Consider the following 25,602-nt stretch of genomic DNA (forward strand, 5'->3'; position numbering starts at 1 on the left):
GTATCGTTTGCTAATTTGTGGCTGCACTTGTTTGTTATTCAATTTATTATGTGTTATCAATGCTCTCATAATCAACTATAATGATCTTCTTTATGTAGTGAGCGACTACTATTGTATAATCTACAAAGATGAAGTGGTGAAGATACATTAGAAATTCTACAAACTTGGCACAAAGGATGGGTGAGCCATACTTTTCTCCTACAATATACTATTGTCCTTTAATACATAGAAATATTTTTTTTTGCATAATGATTGATCATTTTGTAATGGTTTCGAGTCTAAAATCACGAAAACAAACACACTCAAATGCGACAACACTTCTACTTTGCACAACACTGAATCAACTAGTGCACATGACAATTTTTAACTTTTCAAACCATCTACTTGTTATATTACAAACTATAATACAATAGTCTTAGGGCTCCCATACTAGGGATCATTGTCCTTACATATAGCCTTTATATAAGGACACGACTAGGGTTTGGTCTCAACTGTTATGACCACCAATCTACCCTAAAGAAAGTACACTTAACCTACTTGTTGACAATGCGTACTATAGCCCTCTTAGTCCGGGCACCTTGGACACATCTGGTGGGTCCTCTTGCCTCCCAATATTTTGATCACTGCACTTGCATCTTCAACTGCAACTATCAATGATCATAACCGCTTTTTTCACTGAACTTTGGCTCACGGATCTGCCCACTAGCAGCCTTTTAGCTCCATTAAGAAGTTTGCTCCTTGGGTCTTTTGGATATGCCCTCTTGTGAACCATATGGCTCCTCTCATAAGCTGAACGAAGGTTCCATTACTCTGCCTTCTAACAGCCCATTGATTCCTTTCTTGAACAATGTGCTTGAGGTCTTCTAAACTACCTATTTTTCAATGTCCTAGATGCTCCAGAATGCTACTCCTAGGTCACACCAGATCTAGCCCTCTTGGCTTCCCTTTCATCCTTCAAAGTTCAACCCTTAGGGCTTCCAAAATTACCCATACACAGTCAACACCATGACTAATCTAGGGCTTCCGAGACTTCCCTTTCTTCTGCAATTTGTCTAGGGCTATTCCATACAACCCACCAATAGTGATAAGATGCATTCTAAAGGGATTCCAAAATTACCCATACACAACGAACTCCGTGACTAATCTAGGGCTTCCAAGGCTGCCCTTTTTTCTGCAATTTGTCTCCTTAAATTGTCCAAATCTAGGGCTATTCCAAACAACCCACCAATAGTGATAAGATGTGTTTTATATCCTTGTTCTTAGGATTAATTACAATTGTTGTTCAAACCTTTGAACAAACCTTAACTTTTCCTTTACTACATCACCCTTCTCATTGTCCTTCCATCTCAAAATTCTACCCACAACAAAGAGTCATCTGCCTCCCTTTCTAGGGTCTCGACCCTCTTCATTCATCAAAGATCTGGGCTATTTTTTCACTGAGATTTGGACAAACCATAGGATGGCTCTCTGCATAGGAAGAAGCCTTAACTAGCGCATATCAAAATTGTTGTCCAAAACCTCATGGACAACCCTCCAACCTTAGCAATGTAAATCCTTGAGGACGCTACCACTGAGCCTCCAAACAACCACCGTTCCTGTCATTTTCATCCTAGGCCTTGCTACAGATCTCTGTGGCCCCAAATCTTGGGTTATCTCAGACCTGTTGTACCCTTCTTCCAGCCCTGTATTTGTTGCATTGGTCCTCTAAGGCATGCGGCGTTACTCCAACTTTGCTCCAATCCTCATGGCATACCAGAACAACCTTATTCAAGGTGTTTTGGCCCTCTAATAAGGTACAGGAGTCTGCGGCTAGATCACAGAAGTACCACTGCTATTGGCCCAGAACTTTCGGCCTGCGGCTAGATCACAGAAGTACCACTGCTATTGGCCCAGAACTTTCGGCCTTTTCCACAAGTCTCTTCCACTACATGGATGCACAGACTTGCTCATTGAAACCCTCACCAAACTCAAACAACATCCTCCTTGAACCTTAACTAGAGCATGAGACAAAAAGTCAAACACGAAACCCTTCTTCTATTTCTTTATCTAGCTCGGTTTCTAGAGGTATGTAGCCTACTTGGATCAGTCCTCACCTTAGAAGAATTGCACTTGTTGTATAATCAAATGAGTTTCACAACTTCCCTTCTTATAGTTTTCTCATGAGGGTAGACTTTGCCCTCAAAGGGTGTCTTTCCAAGCTTAGGCCCACTCAAAGTTTCTAGACAAACCCCAACTAAGTTAGGGAAAATTAATTTCTTCATTTGATCAAGACCCTTGATCGTAGCCTTAGGTCACCCTTGCTCCTTTAAGGGTTTTCCACTTGCAACAATGAATAAATAATAATCGCTTTTCTTGATTTCACACCCACACCTTGGGTACAAAATCCCAAGACAAACCCCAACTAACTTAAGGAAAATTAATTTCTTCATTCTATCAAGACCCTTCATCATAGCCTTAGGTCACCCTTGCTCCTCTAAGGGTTCTCCACTTGCAACAATAAATAAATAATAATTCATTTTCTTGATTTCACATCCACGCCTTGGGTACAAAATCCCAATGCTTGGATTCTTTTCCCACAAAAGGGTAAACCCTTGGGTGGTGCAAACTCACACAAACCCAAGCATAGGTGGTCTGAAAGTGATGACTCCTTCATCAGTAGAGATCATGTCCTCTAGAAGCACATTTCACTTAACTTTGCACTTCCATTGCTGGAATCGATCTGAGATATGCTGAGAAACTTTCAATGATACTTTTCTCCCAAAGAACTCTTTGAGATCGTCTCTGATGTAAATCCAAAATATTTTTCTATATCACTGCAACCCCTTTAATTTTGTGTTGTGTAGACGTAAAAATGATGTTGTAGCCAAACAACTATGCGGATTTATACATCGTTAGGTGTTTCAATCGCTTATGCCTACTAGTAGAATGGAAGATATTGGAGGTCAATGTCTACATACAAATATAAAACCGAATGATTTTTATAGTCGTGGAATAAACTGAGAAAGAAGTCACAATAGGTATGAGAAGACCACCTTTGTATTGGAGTTCTTTAAGCTAAAAACAATCTCCAACAAAAACAATGTTAGCGTCGGGAAAAAATTGTGAAGAAGATAACAGTTCTATTGTATGTCAACTCATTGACCAAAACTATGCGCCAAAATTCCTATTTTATGAGATTCATTTTTTCTGATTTGGTAACTAGCAAGTTTAGTAAAGCGCGTGAGAGCTATATTGCTCACAAACATGAGGAAACCAATGTTTTCTGTAGTGATTCTCCTCACATGCATGGGTGGCCTAATCTTGTTGTAGGCTCCAAATATCATTGAAATCACCACCCAACCTGCGCATTGCTCCATGGCCCTTTTGTTTTCCTCAGACACAACAAACCGTAAGCTACCATGATTGGCAAAGCTATTGTATATAGTTGTCGGCCTGTTACTCCTATGTGACACTACAAAAATATGTGTTGAATTCCTAGACTGAAAAGTGTGAAGACTAATAGCTTTCATACCCAACGCAATTTCTTTCTTATCAGATAATTTCTCTTTGCTCATATTAAATATAAATTTAAATATATGCCTATCCAGTCCACATAAGATCATAACCAATGGGATTTATATCAAACTATATGACCAAATATTTCTCCAAATTCCAGATAGACAATATTACCCCTTCTGTGGCCAAAAGAAGCTGAAGAAAATTGTTATTACAATTATAGAAAATCTACTGGGTACTATCAAATATGACCAAATCTCCTTTTTTCCCATTAGCTTTGTTGATGCGTGCTCATGATTGTGGACTGTAAGAGAAAACATCCCTAAATGCTCCAAAATAGGGAACAACTTGACCTTATGCTTGACTTTCATCTAAAATACAAAATTTCATTAGAAGATCGATATTTACATATCTTTCAAAACTTCTACATGTGATCTTGACACGACTAGCTAATAATACAATTTAATAAGTTATAAATCTCCATAGCTCGACCTTATGTACACAAATGCGCTATCTAAATATGAAGTTGTTGAAGCAACATATTTTTTTCCCATAAGTTCTAGCTTGAAACTAGTAACCCTTTCCCCTTGACACAAGTTCTTAGAGTAAGTCCGCTTGATTTTCTATTTCAAAAGCTCTCTCTAGAGAGAGGGCTCCCACCTTGGGAATTCAATGTATTATGGTCTAAATTCTGACTAAAATAATTAAAGGTATTTGTTGACTTCAATGTGTTATGGTCTATTTATTAACTAAATCAATTAAAGCGCATTTGTTGGTGTGTAGTAAGTTATATTTACTAAAATCCATCAAAATTATGGAAAGACAAAATGGATTATCCCCCTTTATATAGCAAAACCCAAAGACAAGTATGTTTCATATTATGATTAATTATTGCATTCAATACTCCCGTTTAAATTGTATATTGATTTTAATATCTTATCATGTATTTTTTGTAGATGTTTTGTTGTGGTGAGCACGAGTAAGTGGAATACAAAATGGAGTGTTTATCGTTATATAACAAACTCTAGAGGAGGTGTGTTGCTATTATGAATAATTATTGGTTTTGAATTATGCTTACCATTACTATCTATGTTTGGATTTTAAAAATATTCACCCCAGGACATTGCATTAAGGAGAGGACATTGCATTAGAGATAATGTGCAAAGGGGAAGTTTTCAATTTATTGTTTGTTATTGACTACATGTTTTCTTTTTGTTGAGTTTTAGCATGGTAAAGTTTTTGTTGTACTCACATTTTTTTCTCATTTCTTGTAGTTTGGTCTTAGTTTTGTTTACTAGATGTGCAATAGGAAAGGAAGGCAGCAAGGAGAGAAAATCAATAAGATAAGATGGAGGTTATCATCATAAATGAAGGTGAATCACCTTAACTATATGCAATGCATTTCACTCACAATTATCTTTCATTCATTTGTGAATCCATTTGCTTGTTTTTCAATTTATTATATGTTTTATATGTGGTCTCACACTCAACTATATCGTTCTGCTTTGTGTAGTCAGCAACCACAATTCTATAGTCTATGAAGGTCAAGGTGAAAATACCCTAGACATTCTACCAATGCAGCTGGGACGATTGGTGAGCCATATTTTTTTTCTACATAAGAATATTTTCCTTTAATCAACTGAAATATTTTTTTTTGCAAATCAATTTATCCTTTTGTCATGGCTTCAGGGTAGTATGATCTTGTTAGTGAGTGTGAGCTTTGAGATTTTCCAATAACTTTGACATAGAATAAAGGGAAATGTTATATTGAGGTTCACAATTTCAGGGCTTATTGTTCATGGTTGTTGCTACTATAACATTAGCCAAGAGAAAATAGGTACTTGTATGATTAATTTATTGCTCTATATATTTTTTATTCATTTTCTCTCGTGGTTTATTTGTGATCTCATATATAATATTAATTTGTGCAGTGAGTGACTATAGTTGCAATGTCTAGGATAGTGCAGCATATGTTTTCTTGCTCCCAGTCACATGCACACCCCCACACAACGTGCCTTCAACCAATCAACCATCGTGCTCACATACAACACTACTGCCTTGTGGACCTTGGGATTTTGAGTGTCCAATATGTTTAAATATGCTTAGATTCTTTTTCCAAAATATTTACATCTTATGTAAACATTGTTTGTATTACTTGTAGTAGATTTACATCTAGTTTATAAAATTTATATTTTTTGTAAAATTTTCTGTTTCCCACCCCGGTTTTCAGTTTCACCTTATTTCTCCCATGTAGTTAAATGCCCATTCCCATAACCATACATTTAACAGACTGAAAAAATAAATATTGCTGAAAACACAAATTCTGGAAATTTTTCAGAATGCTGGAAATTGCAGAAATAAAAATCAGCAATTAAAAACAGCCATAAAAACACATTTAAACTCAGTGATTTTTGGTCAACATGACCCTGGAAAAACCCCCTACAACTCTTGGGGAAAACCAGTTTGAGAGTTCTTCTTTATTTCTGGAAAATGCCTTTTACAGAGAAAATTTTTCAGCAAAAAAATCAGCAAAACAGAAATTTTTCCAGCAAGCAAACTTATCTGTTTTTCAGCTAACAGACAATCTGGAAAATGGCTGTACGAGCTGTACGGACCGTACGGACGAACGGACGGACTTGTACGGACAGACCTCGAAATTCGTGCAGAAAATCGCCTCCTCGATATTCGTGCTGAAAATCAATTTTTTCACTGTTTTGCTCACTAAATCTGCCTTTTTCTGCTTGTTCTTTGAGCTGTACGGATTTGCTAAAGTGCTGCCTTGGTATGTGTGCCAAACTGCTGCCTCTTTCTCCTCCTTGTCCAGAAATCTCCTTTGCTCTCTTGCTCTCCTTCTCCCAATCTGCTCATGAAAGAATGAATGATCTTTTTCCTCCTTTTCCTCCCTTAACCCAACCCTAAATGACTTTTGGGTGATCCCTAAATCCAAAGGCTGAAATAGATTTAGATCAATGGCTGAGATTAAATGCTCATTTAAATCTCACTTTCTATTTTTTAATTCACCCCACTTTAATAAAGACCCACTTAGTCATTTATTTCCAAAGTCACTTTTCCTTTCTAATTTTTCATTGACTTTATAAAGTCACTTTAAAATTAGACTTAGTAACTTTATCACTTAAAGTCACTTTCAAATTAGATTTAACTTTATAAAAATTATAAAGTTACTTTAGGAGAAAAATTAAATTCTTTTGGACACTTTTCTCTAGGCCAAAGATCAAAGCCTTAGGGAACCACCTGTCCTCCGGTACCAAATTTCAACACTCCCTCTTACCGAGGAAGGTGTTCCTCACCACACCCATCTTGTCTCTGAAGTAGACATGCTTGCCCCGTGGTAAGGCTTTGGTAAGAATATCTGCAACCTGCTCATCAGTGGAAATATACTCAAGCTTCACAGCTCCCTTCTGAACATAGTCTCTGATGAAATGATATATGATCCCGATATGCTTTGACCTGTCATGAAATACTGGATTCTCCGTGAGTTTAATGCAACTCTGATTATCACAGTAAATCACTGAAGGTCTCAACGGCTGACCAAATAAGCCAAACAACATCTTGCGAAGCCAGATGGCCTCACAACTAGCTAGACTGGCTGCCATATACTCTGCTTCCGCTGAACTTAGTGCTACTGACTGCTGCTTCCGGCTGAACCATGACACTACTGCTGAACCCAACCCAAAACAACACCCTGAAGTTCTCTTCCTATCAGAAGCACAACCTGCCCAATCAGAATCAGTGTATCCTGCCAATCTCACTCCATCTCCCTGCCTGTAGTCCAGACCATAATCCACTGTCCCCTGCAAGTATCGCAAAATGTGTTTTGTAGCCACCCAGTGAACCTTCCTAGGCTCACACATAAACTGACTCATCGTGTTGACTGCAAAACAGATATCTGGTCTAGTGTTGACCAAATACATCAAGGAACCAATCAGCTGCCTGTACAATGTGGGATCCACCAACTCGGAATCCGAAGCATGAAGCTTCTTCCAGTTGGTGATCATCGGTGTCGACATGGGTCTACAATCCTCCATGTGGAATCTGCTAAGGATGTCCACAATATACTTCCCCTGCCCCAGGAAGAAATGCCCCTCCTCCTGCCACACCTCCAAACCCAAAAAGTAATGCATCAAGCCGATGTCCTTCATCTCAAACTCCGCCGCAAGATCTCTCTTGCAGTGCTCTATGAGTCTCTCTGCACCTGTAATGATCAAGTCATCCACATACAGCACCAGAATGAGAGGCTCCTCACCAATCACAATAAAGTAAAGGTTCGGATCTGCCTCACTCTTTGTGAAACCCATCCCCTGCAAGTATGCATCTATCCTAGAGTACCAAGCTCTGGGAGCTTGCTTCAGGCCATAAAGGGCCTTCTTCAATCTGCACACATGGGACTCCTTCCCATGCACCTCAAAACCCTGTGGCTGCTCAATGTACACCTCCTCCTGTATGAAGCCATTGAGAAATGCGGTCTTCACATCCATCTGGTGGATCTTCCAACCCATCTCTGCTGCTATCGATATAATGGAGCGGATCGAAGTATATCGAGCCATGGGAGCGAAGGTCTCCTCATAATCAACTCCCTCTACCTGTGAGAACCCTCTAGCCGCAAACCTCGCTTTGAATTTCTCAATGCTGCCATCTGCATCATGCTTTACCTTGTAAAGCCATCTGGAAGTAACCACGGATTTTCCCTCAGGCCTCGGCACCACCTCCCAAACATCATTCTTCATGATAGAAGAATACTCCTCCTGCATGGCCTCTCTCCAGACCTGCTGGCTAGCTGCCTCCTCATAGCTAGAAGGCTCAGAGTCAAGGATGCTGGTAACCATCGCCATATAACTACAAAACCTCTCAGGTGTTCCACTCTCTCTGACCGGCCTCTTCGGCTCAGCAACAGATGTGGCATCTCTCAAGGTGTCCTGAAGCCACTTGGGCTTCCTCTTCCCTGAGCATGCTTCTCCCATAGGAGAATGAAACTCCTCCTCCTCATCACCATCAGTAGCCTGAACCCCTGACTGTCTGTCTGCTGTCCTCCTGCCCTCCTGCCTGCACTTGAACCTGTAGAAGCTGAGGTATCGTGTGAACTGTCCATCAGTGGACTCCCTAGTGAACTGCTCTCTGAACTGCTCTGCATGCTGCCCGGAGCACCACCCCTCTGGCTCGGCGAGCCACTGCTCACTGATGGACCTGTCATCCTCATAGATGTACCTCCAGATCCTCCTGATCCCTGCCCACTGGATCCCTGCGACTGACTCAACTGCTGTTGAGGGTCTGGCTGATCCAGATACTCTAACTCCCGTGACCTCCTAAAGGCCATATCCTCCTCGAACTTCACATCCCGTCTGACAACAACTCTCCTCTGTGCAGGAATGTAAATCCGAAAGGCCTTTGAGGTCTCACTGTAGCCCACAAAGATACCCTTCTCTGCGGTGGGCTCTAGTTTGGTCCTCTTCTCCTTGGGTATATAGGAGTATGTAATGCATCCAAAGATATGAAGATGACCAAGATCAGGCTTCTTCCCAGAGAAAGCCTCCTCCGGAGTCATGTGCCCCAAGGCACGATGCGGACTCCTGTTCTGCAAGTAAACAGCTGTGTTGCAGGCCTCTGCCCACAAGAACAATGGCAACCCCTGATCATGTAACATGGCTTTAGCAGCCCCTATGATGGATCTGTTCTTCCTCTCTGCAACCCCGTTCTGCTGGGGGTTGTAAGGAACAGTGAACTCCCTCCTAATGCCTGCCTCCGCACAATAGTCAACAAACTCTCCAAGGGTGTACTCTCCTCCATTGTCCGACCTCAGGGACTTGATCTTCCGACCTGTCTGTGTCTCCACAAGAGCTTTGAACTCCTGAAACCGCTTGAAGACCTCACTCTTGGTCTTCAAGAAATAAATCCAGGTCCTCTTGGAGTGATCATCAATGAATAAAACATAGTACTCATATCCACTCAAGGAAACATGAGACATCCGACCGCTCACATCAGAATGAATCAAATCAAGTATCCCAGTCGCTCTGCTGTCACTGCTGGGAAAAGGGGATTTGGCAAACTTGCCCATCACACAACCTCTGCAAGTATCATGGTGATCAGTACTGAAATCTGGCACACCTGTAGTGATCTCCCGCAATGTCCTCAAGGCTCCATGAGACATGTGCCCCATCCTGCGGTGCCAAATCTCACACAGCTCAGAACTGCTAGCTCTGCTGTCGGTACTACTGCTCAATGCCAAAAGGGGCTGGAATGCAAACTTATACACCTTTGCATGGCGTACACCTATCACTCTAGCTGAATCAGCTGGAGTGCCCCTGGGATACATCAACACCTGTCCTCCCCTGAACAGTACCTCATATCCTCTGTCCTCCAAAGCTGAGACGGATATGAGGTTCTTCCTCATCCCTGGCACATAAAGAACATCTGACACTTTCAAGGGAGGTCTGGACTCCCTCTGAAATGTCAGTGTACCCACCCCGACTGCTCTAACAACTCTGTCATCACTGAGTACTACCTCAATATCAGTGCCACTCTCTGAAAGCTCTGAGAAGTACTCCCGGACTCCTGTCATGTGGCGTGAAGCTCCACTGTCCACATACCAGATACCTGTAGATGCTCCGCTAATCGAGGGAAAAGCATGCTCCCTCTGAACCTGTGTGGCAGGTGATCCTGCACTAGAGGACTCACATGTAATGAACGCAAACTCCCGGTCAAAACGACCTGCAAAGTCCTCAATCTCAGCTGAAGCTGCCACATCCTGGTTCTTCCCCTTCTTCTTCTTCTTCTCCGGACACACAACTGCATAGTGTCCCATCTTCTGACAATTCCAACACTTCACTTTGGAATAGTCCTTCTGTGAGTTACCCTGTTTACCTTTACCTTTGCCTTTGCCTCCATCACCGCTTGTGGAAGCCTGCTTCTTCACTTTGCCTTTCTTGCCTCCTGCCACCAGTGCTACGTCCTCATCCTGCTCAACTGGCTTGGCTGCCCCAAGCTGTCCTTTCCTGATCTCTGTCTGAATGCAATCATCCCAAAACCTCTCCCATGTGGGAAGGGTCTCACGTGCACAAACCCCATCAGCAAAGTTCAACCATGAACGGGGGAGGCCATTCACTGCAATACGCACCAACTCAGTGGATGGAATGGCCTCTCCAATCGCTGCCAACTCATCTCTCACATTGGTAATCTTTGTGAGATATCCAGCTGCACTATCATTCCCCATCTTAATGTTCTTCAGCTTCTCCTTAAGGACCATCTTCCGGTTCTCATTGATACTCTGGTAGAGATTGGACAATGCTGTCCACATTTCATGGGCATTGCTCTTTCCTCTCACATGAGGAATGCAATGGTCTTTGATTCCATCTAGAATCAACCTCTTACCCTTGTTGTTCTTTTTATTATAAGCTGTCAACTGAGTTGCATCAGTAGGCACAACAACAGGGTGCTGTGTTGTATGCACCATGATATCCCAGACTTCTGCCTCCTCAAAGATACTCTGCATTCTCTCCTTCCAAACGTTGTAATTTGTATGCCCATCCAACATATCCTCCACCCTCAATCCCAATGACATCTTGCTGTCCTAAAACTGAAAAATAGCACTGCTGTGGTAAAGATAAAACTGCTGTTTATGAAAAATCAGCTTGCTGGAATTTTCTGAGTGAAAAAATCAGCAGCTGTATTTTTTTCCTTTTGCTGTCCCAAACTGCCCTTCAGCACTCAAGCTCCGATACCATGTAAAATTTTCTGTTTCCCACCCCAGTTTTCAGTTTCACCTTATTTCTCCCATGTAGTTAAATGCCCATTCCCATAACCATACATTTAACAGACTGAAAAAATAAATATTGCTGAAAACACAAATTCTGGAAATTTTTCAGAATGCTGGAAATTGCAGAAATAAAAATCAGCAATTAAAAACAGCCATAAAAACACATTTAAACTCAGTGATTTTTGGTCAACTTGACCCTGGAAAAACCCCCTACAACTCTTGGGGAAAACCAGTTTGAGAGCTCTTCTTTATTTCTGGAAAATGCCTTTTACAGAGAAAATTTTTCAGCAAAAAAATCAGCAAAACATAAATTTTTCCAGCAAGCAAACTTATCTGTTTTTCAGCTAACAGACAATCTGGAAAATGGTTGTACGAGCTGTACGGACCGTACGGATGTACGGAATGTACGGACGTACGGATGTGCGGACCGTACGGACTGTACGGACGGTCGTACGGACTTGTATGGACAGACCTCGAAATTCGTGCTGAAAATCAATTTTTTCACTGTTTTGCTCACTAAATCTGTCTTTTTCTGCTTGTTCTTTGAGCTGTACGGATTTGTTGAAGTGCTGCCTTGTTATGTGTGCCAAACTGCTGCCTTTTTCTCCTCCTTGTCCAGAAATCTCCTTTGCTCTCTTGCTCTCCTTCTCCCAATCTGCTCATGAAAGAATGAATGATCTTTTTCCTCCTTTTCCTCCCTTAACCCAACCCTAAATGACTTTTGGGTGATCCCTAAATCCAAAGGCTGAAATAGATTTAGATCAATGGCTGAGATTAAATGCTCATTTAAATCTCACTTTCTATTTTTTAATTCACCCCACTTTAATAAAGACCCACTTAGTCATTTATTTCCAAAGTCACTTTTCCTTTCTAATTTTTCATTGACTTTATAAAGTCACTTTAAAATTAGACTTAGTAACTTTATCACTTAAAGTCACTTTCAAATTAGATTTAACTTTATAAAAATTATAAAGTTACTTTAGGAGAAAAATTAAATTCTTTTGGACACTTTTCCCTAGGCCAAAGATCAAAGCCTTAGGGAACCACCTGTCCTCCGGTACCAAATTTCAACATTTTTTTGAGATATAGAACAGAATATAACTTGAATCGAACTAAGTTTCATGACAAGTTCATATCTTCAAACTCTCTAGTTTAAATTCTATTAGAAATCTAATGTTTTATTGTATATCTAGCAAATGGCTTGTTCCATTGAGCATGAATACATGAAATACAAAATGGACTCTCATCTTTTATATAACAGTCTTAAAGAAAGGTGTGTTTCTTATTACGATTAATTATTGCGTTTGACTCTTTAGTTGAACTTATATAACAATTCTAATATCTTATTTTGTATTTGTTGTAGATGGCTTGTTTTGATGAGCACGAACAAGTGGAATACAAAAGAGAGTGCTCATCGTTATAAAACAAAATCTAAGGGAGGTGCGTTTTCTATTATGAATAATTATTGGTTTTGAAATATGCTTACCATTACTAATTGTGTGTATATTTTAACCTTATTCAACCCACTTTTTTTCCTTTCAGCAGAGGAGACCACATTATAGGACCGATGATGTGCAAAGCGGATATTTGCAATTTTTCTTTGTTGTTGTCTACATGTTTTGTTTTCTGAGTTTGAGCATGGCCATGCTTTGAGTTGTACTTATTTTCCTTCGTTTTTTTTGGTCATTTTGTTAGTTTGGTCTTGGTTTCATTTGTTGGGTGTGTTGTACTCGTTTTCCTTTTTTTCACGTTTTTTGTAGTTTGGTCTTGGTTTCATTTGTTGGGTGTGGAAAATGAAATGAAAGAAGACAGAGAAAGAAATGAAGGAAGCAGACAGAGAAAATGGAGGTTATTGTTCATAAATGAAGGTGAGTTAACATACCTATATGCACTGCATTTCACTTAAAAGTATCATTTTCTAATTTGTGGCTTCACTTGTTTGTTATTCAATTTATTATGTGTTATCTATGCTCTCATAATCAACTATAATGATCTTCTTTAAGCAGTGAACGCATACAATTGTATAATCCACAAAGGTCAAGTGGTGAAGATACACTAGAAATTCTACAAACTTGGCACAAAGGATGTGTGAGCCATACTTTTCTCCTACAAAATACTATTGTCTTTTAATACACTGAAATATTCGTTGTTTGCACAACTATTTATCCTTTTGTAATGGTTTCGAGGTAGTATGATCTTGTTCATGTGTGAGATTCAAGAATTTTTCGTAAAACTTTGAAATGAATGAAATAGAAAATGTATACTTCGGTTCACATTTTTAGTGCTTATTTTGCATGATTGTCGCTACTATAATATTAGCCAAGGGAGAGCAGGTATGTGTGTGGTTAATTCAAGCGTAAGTTTGTTGATTTTTCCATGACACTTAAGAATTTGGTTGAAATCTAAAATCACAAACACAAACGCACTCAAATGTGACAACACTTCTACTTTTCACAATGAAATAGCATACATCAGTGAATCAACTAGTGCACATGACATTTTTTAACGTTTTAAACCCTCTACTTGTTATAGTACAAACTATAATACAATAGTCTTAGGGCTCCCGTACTAGGGATCATGGCCCTTACATATAGCCCTGATATGAGGACACAAATAGGGCTTGGTGTCAACTGCTGTGACCACCAATCTACCCTAAACAAAGTACACTTGACCTACTTGTTGACAACACACACTACATCACTTTTAGCGCACGTACCTTGAACACATATGGCAAGTCCTCTTGCCTCTTAATTTTTTGATCACTGCACTTGTATCTTTAGCTACAACTATCAATGTTCACAACTCCTTTTGTGTCATTGAACTTTGGCTCACGGATCTGCCCACTAGCAACCTTCTAGCTCCATTAAGAATTCTACTCCTTGGGTCTTCATGATATGCCCTCTTGTCAACCATATGGCTTCTTTCATATGCTAAACTAGGGCTCCATTACTCTGCCTTAGAACAACCCATTGATTCCTTTCATGAACATTGTACTTGAGGTCTTCTAGACTACCCACTTGTCAACGTCCTGGATGCTCCAGAATGCTACTCCTAGGTCGTAGCAGATCTAACCCTCTTGGCTGCCCTTTCATCCTTCAAAGCTCAACCCTTAGGGCTTCCAAAGTTACTCATACACAGTCAACACCATGACTAATCTAGGGCTTCCGAGACGACCCTTTCTTCTGCAATGTCTCCTTAAATTGTCCAGATCTAGGGCTATTCCAAACAACCCACCAACAATAATAAGATGTGTTTTATATCCCTGTTCTTAGGGCTAATTACAATTGTTGTTCAAACCTTTGAAGTTTGAACAAACCTTAACTTTTCCTTTACTACATCACCCTTCTCGTTATCCTTCCATTTCAAACTTCTACTCACAACATTCTTCCATCTCAAACTTCTACTCGCAACAAAAAGGCATCAACCTCCCTTTCTAGGGTCTTGACCCTCTTCATTCATCAAAGATCTAGGCTATTCTTTCACTGAGATTTGGACAGACCATAGGATGGCTCTCTGCATAGGAAGAAGCCATAACTAATGCATACCAAAATTGTTGTCCAAAACCTCATGGACAACCCTCCAACCTTAGCAATCTATCTCCTTGAAGACGCTACCACATAGTCTCCAACAACCACAGTTATGGTCATTTTCTTGATTGAATACCTAGGCCTTGCTATAGATCTTTGCGGCCCCAAATCTAGGGTTACCTCAGACCTACGATACCCTTCTTCCTGTTGATTTTTGGTAGCATCGGATGTGCTCTAAGTCTCAAATTTTGCAGGGAGGCTTGGGCACATGTATTCCAAAGAACCAGAAAAAGTTCCGGGAAATTCTACCCGGAGACAGTTTTATTAAAATAATTATTTATTTTTAATGGGTCCCTAAGTCTAAACTTAGGAAATTAAAATAATTTGGTAGCATCGGATGTGCTCTAAGTCTCAAATTTTGTAGGGAGGCTTGGGCACATGTATTCCAAAGAACCAGAAAACGTTCCGGGAAATTCTACCCGGAGACAGTTTTATTAAAATAATTATTTATTTTTAATGGGTCCCTAAGTCTAAACTTAGGAAATTAAAATAATTAATGGGTATTAATCTAACTGTCAGTCTAACTTCTAGAAGAAGACGAGGATCAAGCAGAAATGATCTTAGCCATTGATTAGCTTCTAATCTGGGTCGTTGAATGTCAACAAGAAGATTATTTAAGGAGGCTTGAGGGTCATTTTGAAGATACACAGAGAGTTGATTAGTCAGATCGAATTGCTGAGCTAGAGAGCAGAGCAGTGATTTCGTGGTGATCACCCAGAGAGGGGAAAAGATAGTTTTGGCTAGAGGATCTTCTCCGGAGCCAAGAATATGCAACAGAGAGGCAAAGAAAGACGTAGAGGAGGCAGTGCAGTACCCAATGAGGGTGACCTAGAGCCAAGAAGGGCTCACGTAGAGTAGCACAGTGCCTTCCAAGCAGAAGTCTGAGATTTTGCTGGGGGTTTGACATTCTGAGCCGGGAGGGTTGAAGTTGAAGCTCCTGAGAGCAAATTGATCTAGCAAAGAGGTGACATAGTGCCTCAAAGGCAGTGACGCAGGCCCACGCAATGACTGCGTAGGGGCAGCGCAAAGATAGTCGAGGACTCGTTAGTTCAGCTACCGGATCAGCCAGGACTTGCAGTGTAGAGTGATGTAATCTCACTAATTTCTTCTGCCGAGTGATATTCTGTGTACTGGATTGCCAGCAAGGCATCCAGAGTTTGTATTCAGAAATTACTACTGCATAATAATAAAACCTTCAAATCTGCTGCACCAGTTTTCCCACATTGGGTTTTTCTGGGGACTTTTGTCCAAAAATAACGGTGTCATTGTGTTGTATTTTCCTTCTTGCTCAGATTCTTGTTTCCACATTATATTTAATTAAGTGAAGGATGCAGTGTATGTATTTCAATATTTGTCGTAGGAAACTGCAAGTAATTTGTTTAAAGGAATTTAACAAATAGGAAAAATATCATCAATTGTTGCAGTAGGGATTCTGGTTTAGGAATTTTCACATGGTATCAGAGCAGTGCAGGTGAGACAAGAAGAGCAGTGCTAGAGAACCCAACGTTGAGCAGAGAAGAAGGTCGAATAGCTATAGGAGGCAACAGTTCGAATCCCCAGAGGGATTGTGCAGTCCAGGCCAGGAAGGTTGAATTTTCAAGGAAAGTCTCTCTCTGAGTGAGTCGACACAAAGGAAAGACTTCCAGATCGAAATCTTGCCAAGCTAGAGTGAGCAGCGCAGAGCCTCAGCGTGAGGAAAGAGTTGGTGGGACGCAGTTTTCAGCAAGCAGAATTTTTGCGCTGAAAGACGTCAGAAAAGAGACTTCCCGCCAAGAAATTTGTTTTCTTATTGCTTGAGGAGCAGCAGTAAGAGACAAAGAGAAGCAATTCGACATTTTTGTGGCAGAGATGGCAGCCAGTGGGTTGAGAGATCAGGACAAGTTGGATGAGGCATCTAACTATGTGATCTGGAAGGCAAGGATGTCATGCCTTCTAGATGAGCATTTTCTCAAGGCCTATGTCGACAACATGGTGACTGAGCCTGAAGATCCAAATCCACTAAAGAAGTACAAGGGAGAAATGGCGAAGGCCAAGATGATGATCCTTGATGGAGTAAAGGATCACGTGGTATGTCACATTGCAACAGAGGGGGATTGCTATGGAGATGTGGGATGCCTTGGCAACATTGTATCAAGGATCTTCCGAGCAGTGGAAGATTTACTTAGATCAGAAACTGAGATCTGCATAGATGCAGAAGGGGGAGCGCATTGATCCGTTCCTCACGAAGCTTCAGGAGACTCTAGATGAGTTAGCAATTGTGGGGTCTACACCTCAAGGCTTCGAGATGGTAAGACTGGCCCTAAATTCAGTCTCAGAAGAGTGGCAGGTCTTTGTCTAGAGTATCCTGGGCAGGGCAGCTTTGCCATACTGGGATAGTATGTGGGCAACTCTCAAGCAAGAAGAACTGAGGAGAGATCTAGTCAAGTGTAAGCTTGACGGAAGCAACAACAGTGGGTTGAAGCCCAAGGAGGAGGAAGAGAATACAGCCCTTGCATCCAAGGGGCAGCAGGAGCAGCGAAGGCGAAAGAAGGACGTCTCGAAGATCAAATGCTTTAGGTGTGGTGAAAGGGGTCACTACACAACACAATGTCCTTTCAGGAAGAAGGACAAAGATGAGAAGCACGATCCGAAGGCTGAACCCATGAAGATCAAGGAGGAGGAGTTTGCCATGACAACCGAGATACCTCCAAGAGGGAGGTGGGTTGATTTAGAGTTGTATTTCGAAAGAGCTACAAATGGGCAGGATCCTTGAGGACCCCACCTCTCGAATCAATTCCTTGCTATGGGAGCCCGAATCAGAACTAGCAGGATGGACTAGTGTCAGTTGGTGTAGAGGAGTGTTGGAGCGACATATGTAGTGGCTAGAACGCCAAGTCTGAGCAGTGTAGTGCAAAGTTGCAGCAGTGCAGGGAGGCACAATGCAGTAGCAATAACAGCGCAGTGGCTTCAGAAGGATAGTGTGGGGCTAGCAACAGTCAGATCTTCAACATCGAGATGCATCTATGTTGAACACTTGTTCAGATTTTGGGATGTTTTCCAATTGTAGTGCAGATAAAGTGTTAGCAGTGGCAATGCTAGCAACAGCACAAATACAACACTTGAGAGGGGGTTTGTAGTACGGATGTAGTATTGGCAGTGGTAGTGTCAGCAGTAGTACAGTTGCAGCAACAACGCAGTAGTTGGTGGATAGCATGTCATACATCAGCAGCGTAGAGGATGATGTTATGAAGTCAGGGTGACGCTTCAATGGGAGGCATTGCTAGAGCACATTCCTCGCTAAGAGGGAGTGTTGATTTCTGGTAGCATCAGATGTGCTCTAAGTCTCAAATTTTGCAAGGAGGCTTGGGCACATGTATTCCGAACAACTCAGAAAGCGTTTTTGGAAATTCCACCCGAAGACAGTTTTATTAAAATAATTAATTATTTTTAATGGGTCCCTAAGTCTAAACTTAGGAAATTAAAATAATTAATGAGTATTAATCTAACTATGGGTGTAACTTCTAGAAGAAGACAAGGATCAAGCATAAATGATCTTAGCCATTGATTAGCTTCTAATATGGGTCGTTGAATGTCAACGAGAAGATTATTTAAGGAGGCTTGAGGGTCATTTGGAAGATACACAGAGAGTTGATCAGTCAGATCGAATTGTTGAGCTAGACAGCAGCACAGTGATTTCGTGGTGATCACGCAGAGAGGGGAAGAGATAGTTTTGGCTGGAGAATCTTCTCTGGAGCCAAGAATACGCAGTAGAGAGGCAGAGAAAGACGTAGAGAAGGCAGCTCAATACCCAGTGAGGGTGACACAGAGCCAAGAAGGGCTCACGCAGAGCAGTGCAGTGCCTTCCAAGCAGAAGTCCGAGAAGTCCTGAGAGAAAATTGATCCAGCAGAGAGGTGACGCAGTGCCTCAAAGGCAGTGAAGCAAACCCACGCAGTGACTACAGAGGGGCAGTGCAGAGATAGTCGAGGACTTGTTGGTTCAACTATCGGATCAGCCGGGACTTGCAGTGTAGAGTGACGTAATCTCACTAATTTGTTCTGCTGAGTGATATTCTTTGTACTGGATTTTCCAGCAAGGCATCCAGAGTTTGTATTCAGAAATTACTACAGCATAATAATAAAACCCTCAGATTTGTTGCATCGGTTTTCCCACATTGGGTTTTTCAGGGGACTTTGTCCAAAAATAACAAGTGTCATTGTGTTGTATTTTCCTTCTTGCTCAGATTCTTGTTTCCACATTATATTTAATTAAGTGAAGGTTGCAGTGTATGTATTTCGATATTTGTCGTAGGAAACTGCAAGTAATTTGTTTAAAGGAATTTAACAAATAGGAGAAATATCATCAATTGTTGCAGTAGGGATTCCAATTTAGGAATTTTCACACTTCCAGCCATGTACTTATTGCATTGGTCCTTTAAGGCATGCAACATTACTCTAGCTTTCCTCCAATCCTCACGGCATACCAAAACAACCTTATTCTATGTGTTTTGGCCCTCTAATAAGGTACGAGAGTTTGCGGCTAGATCACATAAGTACCACTACTATTGGCCCAGAACTCTCGGCCCTTTTCCACAAGTCTCTTCCACTACTTAGATGCACAAACTTGCCCACTGAAACCCTCACCAAACTCAGTCAGCATCCAACTTGAGCCTGAACCAGAGCATGAGACAAAAAGACAAACACGAAACCCTTCTTCTTTCTCTTTATGTAGCTCGGCTTCTTGAGGTATGCGGCCTCCTTGGATCAGTCCTCACTTGAGAAGAATTGCACTTGTTGGATAATCAAATGAGTTTCACAACTTCCCTTCTTATAGTTTTCTCATGAGGGTAGACTTTTCCCTCAAAGGGTGTCTTTTCAAGCCTAGGCCAACTTGAAGATTCTAAACAAACCCCAACTAACTTAAGGAAAATTAATTTCCTCATTTAATCAAGACCCTTGTTCGTAGCCTTATGTCACCCTTGCTCCTCTATTGGTTTTCCACTTGCAACAATGAATTAATAATAATTCCTTTTCTTGATTTCACACCCACAACTTGGGTACAAAATCCCAAGACAAACCCCAACTAACTTAAGGAAAATTAATTTCTTCATTTGATCAAGACCCTTCATCGTAGCCTTAGGTCACCCTTGCTCCTCTAAGGTTTCTCCACTTGCAACGATGAATAAATAATAAATCATTTTCTTGATTTCACACCCACACCTTGGGTACAAAATCCCAATGCTTGGGCAAACTCACACAAACCCAAGCATAGGTGGTCTAAAAGTGAGGACTCCTTCATCAGTAGAGATCCAGTCCTGTAGAAGCACATTTCACTTAACTTTGCACTTCCATTGTTGGAATCAATCTGAGATATGCTGAGAAGCTTCAATGATACTTTTCTCCCAAAGAACTCTTTGAGATTGGCTTTGATGTAAATCCAAAACATTTTTCTATATCACCACAACGCCTTTAATTTTGTGTTGTGTAGACGTAAACATGTTGTAGCCAAACAATTGTGTGCCTTTATACATCGTTGGTTGTTTCAATCGCTTATGCCTTCTAGCACAATAGAAGAGATTGGAGTTCAATGTTTGCATTCAAATATAAAACAAAGAAAGAAGTCACGATAGGTATGAGAAGACCACCTTTGTATTGGAGTTCTTTAATCTAAAAACAATCTCCAACGAAAAATAATCACCAACCTAGAGTTTTTATAAGCAAAGTTAGCGTAGCGAAAAACTTGCGAGGAAGATAAAAATTTTCTTGTATGGCAACTCATTGACCAAAACTATGCACCAAAGTCCTATTTTATGAGATTCATTTTATCTGATTTAGTAACTAGCAAGGTGTAGGAGAGCTATATTGCCCACAAATATAAGGAAACCAATGTTTTCTGCAGTGATTCTCCTCACATGCATGAGTGGCCTAATCTTGCTGTAGGCTCCAAATATCGTTGAAATCACCACCAGGCCTGCGCATTGCTCCATGGCCCTTTTGTTTTCATCAAACACAACAAACCGTAAGCTACCATGATTAGCTAAGCTATTGTATATAGTTGTCAGCCTATCACTCCTATGTGACACTGCAAAAATATGCGTTGAATTCCTAGACCGAAAAGTTCGAAGATTGATAACTTTCATACCCAACGAAATTTCTTTCTTATCAGAGAATTTCCCTCTGCTCATTTTCAATATAAAGTTAAATATATGCCCATCCAATCCACATAGGATCATCACCAATGGGATTTATATCAAACTCAATGACCGAATGTTTCTCCAATTTCCAGATAGACAATATTACCCCTCCTGTGGCCAAATGTCTATTACCCCTCCTATGGCCAAAAAACCTGAAGAACATTGTGACTACAATTATAGAAAATCCATTGAGTACTATCAAAGATGACCAAATCTCCTTTTTTCCCAATAGCTTTGTTGATGCGTGCGCATGATTGTGGACTATAAGAGCAAACCCTCTTTAAATGCTCCAAAACATGGAACAACTTGACCTTATGCTTGACTTTCATCTAAAATACAAAAGTTCGTTATAAGATCGATATTTACATATCTTTCCAAAACTTCTACATGTGAGCTTGAAACAACTAGCTACTAATGCAATTTAATAAGTTATAAATCTCCATAGCTCGACCTTATGTACATAAATCCGCTATCTAAATAAGAAGTTGTTGAAGCAACATATGTTTTTCCTAGAAGTTCTAGCTTGAAACTAGTAACCCTTTCCCCTTGACATATGACAGGCAATTGAAAAATCCCTGAGATCATCTAGAAGTATCGAGCAATTGAAGAAGCCCTGAGATCACCTAGAAGGTATCAAGAACCATCCGCAAACCATAAGCATTAGTCATGGTCATAGAATTGGGTTTGGCAGGCACTGCAATAACAAATCGTCTCTTCACTATGGATATCTAAAACAAATAGCCAAAATGTTGGCCTTCACACGAGTACGTAGAGGATTATTCATTCAAATTTCTATGACATGAATATATTGAATTACTCTAAACAATTCGATATGTGGATAGATTCAAGGCTATCTTAGCTAACCTTAGAGTAAGTCTACTTGATTTTCTATTTCTCCCACCATGGGAATTCAATGTGTTATGGTCTAAATCCTAACTGAAATAATTAAAGGATAGATCTTAATGGTACTAATTTCTATGACATGAATATATTGAATTACTCTAAACAATTTGATATGTGGATAGCTTCAAGGCTATCTTATCTAACCCTTCTCACAAGTTCTTAGAGTAAGTCTGCTTGATTTTCTATTTCTCCCACCATGGGAATTCAATGTGTTATGGTCTAAATTCTAACTGAAATAATTAAAGGATGGATCTTAATGGTACTTATCCATATATGGTAAATGTAGGATGAAGGACCTCGTACCATAAAATAGCGGAGCTGATCACCTTCTTCCTGCTCCTGGGAAAGTAGACCCAATGCAAACAGACTTAGACCCAATGCAAACAGACTTAATTCTGAACATACTTGCGGATTCTTTAGGATCAAAGTTGAACATATTTTTTCAGTACGAACATCTATATCTAGCACATGTTAGATATAGCACTTGAAATGGTATATCAAAAAGCAAAGGAATCTATGACTTACGTCCCATATTTTTCCGAGAATTGAATTCATATCAGATCCAATCAATTCGGAACCATCCGATAAAACAATGACTCTTTCTATTCTTACTAAGAAAGAGGAGAGAGAGAAGATAAAACAAGGACTCTTTCTATTCTTACTAAGAAAGAGGAGAGAGAGAAGAGAGAGAAGAGAGATCGTTCTTCAGTGGAAGAAACGAGATTATCGACTCATTCTAGAAAAAAACTAATGAATTCTAGTATAAATACAGATTGAAACAATTAAAGCTCATTTGTTGGTGTGTAGTAAGTTATATTCACTACAATCCATCTTGATTGTCTGCAGTTTGCAGAAGCAATGCTTTTATCTCCTTGGTCGTAACATCTTCCCTCGTGGATGCTTTGATCTCCTTGGCTGTAACATCTTCCTTCGTGGATTGCTCTTCTAAAAATACATCTAATACAAATCCATTGAGCAGCTTATGATTGCTTAATTAACATCAAGACCAAGTCCATCCAGAGCCTTGATGTGGAATGAAGCAATCTTGACTTTTTTGAACAAAGCATGTGAATGTTTAGGGCCTTTCCTTCAGATGGATCAAATTGTGAGAATCTCTCTATGGTTGTGAGAAGCAACAAATGTTTTTCCTAGAAGTTCTAGCTTGAAACTAGTAACCCTTTCCCTTTGACAGATGACAGGCAATTGAAAAATCCCTGAGATCATCTAGAAGTATCACTGTTGAGATCATCATCATCACTGTTGTGTTAAGACTGCTCCTTTAGCTAGGTCACTGTTGCACCATGACTGCTCCATTGCAACCTTCATCGAGATCTTAACCTTGCTATGAATACAATTATGCCAAGAACATGTTTATGTCTGGGATATATGTCATACCAAAATCCTCATTAGACTACCATCAAGACCATGAGTACAATTGAGATCATGACAGTTTAGAAGGTATGCCGAGACTGATTGATCTCAGGGATCCTCCACATCAAGAGTGTGAGACAGTGATGGTTATGCCGAGACAAAGCATCACTGAGATCCTTCTTCTAACATGAGATTGTGTCTGCTCTTTCACCGAGACTATAACTAAGATTTCATTGCATCGAGGTCTGTTGCAGCTATGCCGAGACTGTGTCACTATGATCCCGTAACTAGGCCGAGACTTCTGAGATATATGCGAGGATATTCTATACATATATAATGAGGCTGCTAGGAGATAGGTCCGAATCTTTTTCACTGAGATATCCACCGAGACTTTGCTTGTCATGATTATGCCGAGACTGTGTCTCTTCATTCACAGGTATGTCGAGATTGTTTATTGCACAAAACTCTTCATTACACCAAGACTGCATCCTCCTGTCATGCATATGTCAGACCCTTATAATCATGTGTATTATTATGTGATGGAGTCAAACTAGCCCAGGTTTCTTCCTGCACCTAAAACCAATCCAAGGTTGCAATCAAACCCTTGTTCTAACCTTCTTTGATGCAGATTTCAGTCCTTGTATCCATCCAAAAACTTCAGAGAGAATACGAGTTCACTTCTGCCTTTTTGTGTTGACCCTGACTGGGTATTTATAGTGGTTACGTCCATATATGCAAGCCGACTTGAAGATGTAAAACGACACGTCTATTTATTCAGCCGACGTGACTGCCATTTAGCTAATTAATTCAATTTTGAGGCCGACGTGATCATCTCCTTATCGTTTTGCTTGCAGACTTCTTGTGCTTGCTTTTGGAGGATTGATCTTGGTCTTGGAGGGCTGCTCTAGGCTAGAATATATTTTACATAGGCTCATAAAGAGCCCCTTCATACATGACTTTTCTCTTTGACTTTATTAATAAATCCTAAAGACATCAAGAAGAAGTCTTTGACCTAATGACACTTCTTGCTCATGAAACCCATGTAGCAAGGCATATAAAAATAATAATTTATTCTCTTTTATTACATCATTTACAAAGATCATGTCAATATGAAGACCGAACCTAGTTACACTTTCTTCAACATGACATGCTGCATTTGTGTTATAGGAGTTGCGTTTTCCAAGCATATAGTTCACATATATATTCTTATTCTGTGGCAGGGGATTTGAGACAACATCTAGAGGTTTGCTTGCATGGCCAACCTGTACATTCTTGTAGGTCTGTAAAATCAAGTTTGTATTGAAAGTATATTTATTAACATTGATATAATTTAAACAGATTGAGGCACATGTTGGTGGTGTGAATGATATTGCTTTTTCACACCCTCCCTACCAGCTCTTCATAATTACATGAGGGGATGATAAGACCATCAAGGTAATACGCTTTATCATGTGTGTTAAGACTCATTCTAGTAATTGTCGCTTACTTATCTGTATATAAAAAATTTAAAAAGAAAGAAAAAAAATTGTTTGTGCTTGTATGTGTGGGATGCAGTAACTGGTCGAAAGCAGTGTACATTTGAAGGTCATGAAGCAACTATATATGTTCTGCTTGTCCTCACCTGTAGAAAATATTCAGGTACTTTGTTCTTTGAGACTTGGAAAAAAAATCATGTGCATTGCAGTTGAGTAATATTAAATTCTAGTTGTTTTGAAGTTAGGTTGCATATTTTATTTTTGTTTGATGTTTGGCTTCCTGTGAATTTTTCCGTATGACAAATACTTTATTGCACTAAAGATAGACGAATTGTGATTCTTTGTTTGTGTGCAATTTATATTTTCTATAGCTATTGATGGAAAGGTCAAAGCCTGAGATAAAATTAGAGACACTCAAAAATATATTCTATTCTATTGTTGAATGAGGAAATTACACATATTTATACAATCAATAGTCTTAAGATAGGAATGCTATCTTAGACGTACAGTAGTGTGGTTGAGAGATTCTCTCAACCACACACTAAACTAGGAGAAACTATATTCTGGCTTATTCCTATTATGTAGGAACAAACTCCTCAAATAGAAAAAATACAACCATAGACAAGTAGGAATTAATTATTTCCAACTCCCCCCCTTAATGATTACTTGTCATGATAGTCAAATCCACCACCATCAGGCGAATTGCATGTACAAAACCTCCAAAAACACAATCTGTCGCCCTCAGACAGATCCACAACTTCTTTGATCCCACGGATCCCCTTGAAGGTGAATTGGCGCGATCCTGAACGAAAAACCCGCACCCATTGGCGCGA

At 40.1% G+C, this 25,602-nt stretch overlaps 1 long non-coding RNA gene across 1 annotated transcript; it reads left to right on the forward strand.

The window, feature by feature from the left end:
* Window positions 1–3: 3 nt before the first annotated feature.
* On the forward strand, window positions 4–25,165 carry LOC149259642 (uncharacterized). The gene is made up of 9 exons (XR_016257756.1): window positions 4–180; window positions 4,452–4,528; window positions 4,781–4,868; window positions 5,009–5,088; window positions 12,627–12,703; window positions 12,806–13,131; window positions 24,633–24,728; window positions 24,849–24,932; window positions 25,141–25,165. It is a non-coding gene; the product is annotated as an uncharacterized LOC149259642 (long non-coding RNA).
* The last annotated feature ends 437 nt before the right edge of the window (window positions 25,166–25,602 follow it).

This window comes from Pinus tabuliformis, chromosome 6 (assembly GCF_031772625.1).
Source record: "Pinus tabuliformis cultivar Carrire ecotype Pingquan chromosome 6, CPIR1, whole genome shotgun sequence".
In the NCBI taxonomy this organism is placed as follows: domain Eukaryota; kingdom Viridiplantae; phylum Streptophyta; class Pinopsida; order Pinales; family Pinaceae; genus Pinus; species Pinus tabuliformis.